This window comes from Protomyctophum bolini (genome assembly GCF_963924005.1).
Source record: "Protomyctophum bolini genome assembly, chromosome: 11".
Lineage (NCBI taxonomy): Eukaryota > Metazoa > Chordata > Actinopteri > Myctophiformes > Myctophidae > Protomyctophum > Protomyctophum bolini.
This window is the reverse complement of record NC_137872.1, coordinates 39,685,939-39,693,209: the sequence shown is the minus strand read 5'-3', so window position 1 is coordinate 39,693,209 and position 7,271 is coordinate 39,685,939. Positions and strand designations below refer to the sequence as shown.

The 7,271-nt window shown below is 41.1% G+C and overlaps 1 long non-coding RNA gene across 2 annotated transcripts; it reads right to left on the bottom strand.

Annotated features, from left to right (window-relative positions):
• Positions 1-600: 600 nt before the first annotated feature.
• Positions 601-6,960, bottom strand: LOC308324282. 2 transcript variants are annotated; one of them, XR_013964903.1, is made up of 3 exons: positions 6,805-6,960; positions 4,755-4,888; positions 601-3,269 (listed from the first exon to the last, which is right to left on the bottom strand). It is a non-coding gene; the product is annotated as an uncharacterized lncRNA (long non-coding RNA). The 2 variants fall into 2 exon arrangements; XR_013964904.1 differs by having other exon boundaries at positions 4,755-4,917; positions 6,813-6,960.
• Positions 6,961-7,271: the final 311 nt, after the last annotated feature.

Here is a 7,271-nt window from a genome sequence, read left to right as displayed (position 1 = left end):
CTTTATCAGTAGAGTGATAAAGTAGACTTTTTCAGTAGACAAAGTATGCATTACTTTTTTCTTCCCCCAGTGCGTGTGTATTTTCTGTCTAAAAAAAGCACATCTAAAAAAAAAAATGTTCTAGTGTTTCTTACAGCCATGGTAATGTTGCACTACTAGTGTCCACTCAGTCCCAGACGATTTTAATAACTAGATGCTTTCTTCAAAATTAGATTAGTAGACGTAAACTGGTAGAGGCTGCATCCTCGTTCCACTGCAATTGTGCTTTCTTATATTTATGGAAAAAGATAATTTCAGTGTAAAATAAGCGTAAAATTCAGTGTTCAGGGTAAAATAAAAATGATGGTCTCACAGCCATAATTTCAGACATTACTTATTCTGTCATTTAGCATCACATAAAAAAATAGAGATAATCTGTCATATGCTGAAAAAGAAAAGAGGATGGATAAATAAATAGAATAGTTAGAATAGAATTTGGACATTTGTTTTTATTACCATTAATCGAAATAGACATACAATGTATATATATATATATATATATATATATATATATATATATATATATATATATAAAATAAAAAATAAAATCTTAAAACCCATCTGGAGTCGAAAGGAGTTGGACAGTACTGAATTCAAATTAAATTCACTTTTGAATAAGCCTAAACAAAAAACAAAACAATCTAACATCTAACAAAGATTAAACAAAGCATTGTGCACCATTAGTTTCAATAAGAGACAGCACCAGTATGAAAATAATAATAATAATGATAATAATAATGTCTTGCGCATAAGGCGTTTTTCCTACATTAATGCTCCCATCCTCCTTATCCATAAATGGAAGGCAAATAAATTCAAAAGTCAAACAGAGCAAGGGAGGAGAGGGAAATAAAAGGGCGGATATTCTCTGTGGTCCTGTGGAGAATATCCGTAATGCCACGGTTCAGTTGAATTAATAAATCATAAGGCATAATAACAAGCCAGTTCATCAGTTCATAATACATATTCATAACATCCCTAAAACCTTTTAAATGAACGAAGACTAAAGCGTTATTCATGGTCTGGATTTCCGGTGGCGAGGTGACCACCGAACTACAACATGACGTCACGAGCCGCGGTGAAGAGAAAACCACCGCCCCAGCCCTTCTCTCTGTTTTTGCTCAACGTTATTTCAGCTCCGGTGGTCAGCTCACCACCGGAGCGGTGGTCACCTCACCACCGACAATCCAGACTCCGAATGAGCCTTAAGGGAATTGTGTCGATAATTTCAGTTTGTTTCCAACAGGCCAAAGACATGTTTTGCACTTCCGTCCTGTGTACAGCTAATCTGTACAAATCTTCCAGACGGTCTGTTATAGTGCAACCATGAGGAGGATTATCACATTGTTACCGCGAATCTGCCGTGCAAAAGATTATTGCTCTCTGCATATGGCCATGACCTGACCTGGTGACCTGGAGGAAAACTTATAGTAGTGTTAGTTTGTTTTGCTTTGTAAACACAGTTTCAGTTATTGTTTTTATTTTAAATAATTTTATTATTCTAGTTGTTTATTTTTTCAGTAAACAAAAAACGATATTTTTTTAAATTTGTTTTTAGTTTCAGTTATTTTGCTTTTTTGTATGCATTCTTCTCACGTGTTTTTTCAGATGACTAATTTGACTAAAGCTTTTGTTACAAACTGCACAAACAAATGCTGTCTCGCCTGTATGAATCCTCATGTGTGATATTAGATTAGATTTTTGCCTACAGCTTTTGTTACAAACTGTACAAGCAAATGGCGTTTCACCTGTATGAATCCTCATGTGTGTTTTCAGATAACCTTTTTGTTTAAAGCTTTTGTTACAAACTGTACATACAGAGGGCCTTTCTCCTGTATGAATCCTCATGTGTATTTTCAGTTCTTGATTTCGCTTAAAGCTTCTGTTACAAACTGTACATACAAAGCGTTTTTCTCCTGTATGAATCATCATGTGTGTTTGCAGATCTTTATTTTGATTAAACCTTTTGTTACAAACTGTACAAACAAAGGGCATTTCGCCAGTATGAATCATCATGTGTGCTTTCAGACAATGTTTGTGTGTAAAGCCTTTGTTACAAACTGTACATACAAAGGGCCTTTCTCCTGTATGAATCCTCATGTGTGTTCTTAGATTAGATTTTTGACTACAGCTTTTGTTACAAACTGTACATACAAAGGGCTTTTCTCCTTTATGAATCCTCATGTGTGTTTGCAGATCTTGATTATACCAAAAGCATTCGTTACAAACTGTACAAACAAAGGGTGTTTTGCCAGTATGAATCATCATGTGTCTTTGCAGATCTTGATTTCGACTAAAGCTTTTGTTACAAACTGTACAAACAAAGGGCGTTAAATGAATCATCATGTGTGCCTTCAGACAATATTTGTGTGTAAAGCCTTTGTTACAAACTGTACATACAAAGGGCTTTTCTCCTGTATGAATCCTCATGTGTGATTTCAGGTAATCATTTTGTGTAAAGCTTTTGTCACAAACTGTACAAACAAATGACTTTTTGTCTGTATGAATAACCACGTGTTCTGCCAGAACACTCATGCCACCACAGACTATACCACACTCTGTACTACCTCTCATGTATGGCTTTTGTTTAAATGATTTCAGGTTCTGGGACAGGTTGCTATAAGACAATTTGTGTCCTTCCACAAGTTGGGTCTTGCATGATTTCAGTGTGTTCAAAACAGACTGATCATCCGTGGTCTCCCAGTCATCACTGTTATAAGTATAAGAACCATGTAAAGACAAGAGCTGCTCATCACTAGTTGGTTGTGATGTTCCACAGTCCTCTACATCAGCTTGTGTTTCCATGTGTTCAGTTGAGGTGCTGGCTAGAGGTTCTATTTTCACCTGGATCAGACTGGAGCTGCTCTCCTCCTGTTCTTCTTTAATCTGTGGAGGTTCTATTTTCACCTGGACCAGTCTGGAGCTGTTCTCCTCAGGTTCATCTTTAATCTGTGGAGGTTCTATGTTCACCTGGACCAGTATGGAGCTATTCTCCTCAGGTTCATGTTTAATCTGTGGAGGTTCTATGTTCACCTGGACCAGTATGGAGCTGTTCTCCTCAGGTTCATCTTTAATCTGAGGAGGTTCTATTTTCACCTGGATCAGACTGGAGCTGCTCTCCTCCTTTCCTTCTTTAATCTGTGGAGGTTCTAGTTTCACCAGACTACTGCTGCTGCTCTCCTGGCGATCAGGGGAAGACTCCTCTTTACACACACCAGGAAGGATTTGGAGATCTAGAACATGGAGAGAAATGGTAAATTGTGCATTTATATGGCACATTTATCTATAGCGCTTTACATTCATACACCGATGGCGGAGGGAAACACACAAGGCACCAACCTGCACATCGGGAGAAATTAGGGGTTCAAAGAGGCTTGCTCAAAGACACTTCATTCATAGTCTGGTTTTCGGTGGTGAGGTGACCACCGCTCCGGTGGTGAGGTGACCACCGGAGCTGAAATAACTTGATGGTGAGTAAAAACAGAGAGAAGGGCTGGGGCGGTGGTGGTGGTTTGCTCTTCACCGCGGCTCAGTGACGTCATGTTGTAGTTCGGTGGTCACCTCGCCACTGAAAATCCAGACTATGAAAAACACTTAACTCTGGGGGAGCCCAGGATCGAACTGGGAACCCCACGGTTCCCATCCGGCTGCTCTAACGGCCCCTTTAAGACCTGAGCCAATCCCACCCCAAGAGAGAGAGAACACAACGTCAGCAGAATGTGCTCCATACAAAATATCAAGCGCATTCAATTACATTATGTAGGAAGCAGGACGCGATATAAAGACTGATGTTCTCTTATTGTAGTCTTAAAGGAGCATTCAGTGATTTGGGTGATTTTGAAAACCCCCCGGTCCGCCCCGATAACAAGATGTGCACATGCATTCACTACAGTGGGGTAGTGATATTTGTCAACAGAGTTAATTGGAATTTGTTTTAGTGCTCTAAAAACAGACATACAGACAAACATCACATGCATACAGTAGAAAAAGCTACAAAAGTACAAACATCATATGAGAGGGACCAATAGATAAGAAAGAAAAAACTTTACAATTCATGTTGAATAAATAACAATTCTTTGCAAACTAGTTCATCGTTTTTACAAACCAGCATCACGCTGTAAAGTGCAAGTGAAGAGGGTCGGAGTTCAGGAGGCGAACAGACTCTGGATAAGTGCTATTTTTTAAGCGTGAAGTATTGCACTTTAGAGACCGAAGTCTCTTACCTCTTGCAGGGGTACAAAGAGAGAGCTGGCAGGGTGGGAGGGGTTAGCAATCACCCTCTGCATCCTAAGCTTGGTGCGTGTGGTGTAGATGGAGGAGACAGTTGGAAGGTCGTGGCCGATGATTTTTTACGCAGTGCGTACCACCCTTTCCAACTAAACACTCAATTGTTGATTGTTTTTCATAATGACCAGATGCGATGCAGTGTTTTGTCCTAAACAGGCTTCTGTAGAAAGGCGAACGAGCCACTGGTTGTTGGATGTAATATCATCTTGCAGTAAGAATTTACTGTAAGAATGAATGAATTTCTTTATTGAAACTCGTTTCATAAAGAACATCTAGCTCATGGTGGCGCTGTAACACGCCGATTTAAAAAAAAATTGTGGTGGAGGTTCTTCCTTGGCGCACTGGGAGTGTGCGTGCAAAGTTTCCCAGCGGTCAGCCTTGTGGTGCTTGTAAGCATGTGGTGCAAAATGGAGAGAGAGAGAGAGACTCACTGCCTGTATCAGTGTGGTTGTTGTCCTCCCAGGTGAAGGTGGGAGGAGCCATTGCATGGTCTGTCCTCCAGAGGGCAGCAGAGCTCAGGTCTGGACTCAGGGCTGCTGAGTCGTGCTGAGTCAACATGCTGTGACTTGATAGATGCTCATCACTGGTAGACATCTGCTTTATACACACACGCACACACGCACACACGCACACACACACACGCACACACGCACACACGCACACACACACACACACACACACACACACACACACACACACACACACACAACAATTAGATATTATAGAGAGAACAAAACAACCAGGTGCTCACCAGGTAAAGTCAACCAAGTTCTGGATTTTCGGTGGTTAGGTGACCACCGAACAGCCCTTCTCTGTTTTTACTCACCACCGCTCAACGTTATTTCAGCTCCGGTGGTCACCTCACCACCGGAGCGGTGGTCACCCCACCACCAAAAATCCAGACTATGAATGAGCCTTAACCCTACTAGGTGTCTTCGTGTTTTAGTGTCACCCAGGGCCTTCGGGTCACTTTGACCTTGTCTTTGCTCGTGTTAAACCATTCTAAAGTAGTTTGAAACCCCCAAAATCCTAATGAATATACTATAGTTTGTTATTCATCAATAACTACAGTTATTACTAATAATTCAGTCATTATTGTCATTTAGTTTTAGACGAGTCAACTTTTCACCACCGTTTGGTGTGTTGTCGTCCCTGTCGTCTGTCCGCGCCCGCCACCCCCTGCACAATCAGAAGCGTTTTCAAAGAGATGAGTAGGATCTAAAGGCAGCCTGAAAGGCAGGCATTTGCATTCTAATGGGTGATTGAGCGTCGCGCTCTACGCGCAACGGCCATCAGGTCTGGTGTTTGTCTCTTTTCTCAGTGTTTTCAAATGGATTTTTATATGACGGGAAAACTTGGAATTCCCATCTCTCATACAAGTGGCACGTGTCCACGTGCCTACCGGTGGTTGAGGAACCTCTGGGTCTAGGGCAAAATTCAGAAAAGTTAACAGAGGGTCCCGAAAGGGGCTAATGTTGAGGTTGAACATGGCCATACAAAAGGTAAGGGGTGTGTCTCATTTATGTTGGAAACGATATGGAAAAATGCACTATAGGTTAATTAATTAATAATTATAATAATGTCCTATAGAATGTAATTTTTATTCAATGCCATCATGCCCAGGTAGCTTATAAAAACACACAACATAATAAACTCTCATTTAAATGTTTTTTCTTGTCTTCTTTTCATACATTAGTATATTTCACCAATAATTTGCAATGTGGCTTTAATGTGGCAACATAAATGTACCCCTAAAATATGAGTGCAACACGTAGGGTAATAGTAATTATAACTGTGCACCAGTTATTTTATAGTTGCGCATACTAACATCTAACATCTCAGACTCCGTTAATATTGTCTCACTGTATACGTTTATTTGCCCTTTATTTGACTATATAGAAGTGTCTATTTGTATGTCTCTAAATGTTTTGATGAATTGAACATGGTAGACCCTCTTGTAAACAAGTGTAATGCTTAATTTGGCCGTCCACTCACAGTTAACAGTATTTGTATTGAGTTTGTTGTTGAAATGTACTGTAATTCTGCAAACTGTTAATAAATATTTCAATCAACGAGATCCTCCTTTTTATCGTAACCCATTTTCTGTGACTTACGTTTTGTCATTACAAAAAGCGACGTGAAGTCTGCCGACATGGCTTGTGATCTCGCCGTAAAGCGGGGTGCTATGGGCCACAGTTCCAAACATTGGAACTATCCCAGCATCGCTTTGAGATATGAGCACTTCCGCATTCCATTGTTACAATGGGGGTCAGTCAACGCTATAGTGTCGTGTCATACAAGATCTCGCTGTTTCTACGTTAGTTTAGCTTAGCTCATATGTATATTTTGTGGTCACAGTGAGAAAACACTGCACACGCTAATGATGTTCTTTCCCCATCAAAACACATACAACCCAGAGTGCAGGCCTGGCATTGATTCAACAGTATGCATCAATAGCATAGGATAACGATTCCCCCACACATAATTACCTGAAATAGGGGGGAATGGAACACAATACGCAGAGTCGCAGAAGTCTCCTCTCACTCTCCATTCAATGGAGGACGACGGTGGCACTGGCTTCCCTACACACAAGGACTGTCTAAAGAGGACTAGTCGCGAAGACCATACGGGCGACGCCATGTTACTCCATGGTGCTCCATGGAAGGAATTCAAGGAAACATGCGCAGTTGAGACCAAGGAAGCTGAACCACCAAGAGCCCGAGCTGAAACAAGAGGACAACCCGGAAGTTTACGAATGCATTGGAGTCAATGGGCTCGCGCGAGTACATGAACCACGTGACCAGGCTCTTTTCTGCCCCCTCAATGTCGTCACTCAACTGTCTTACTATGGCTCTGAGCCTCTGACCCTACAGACAGACTGAAGGCATGAGCAATAGATCGATCTCAGAAGTCGATCATCACAGGCATTTCTAGTAGATTCCCTGCAC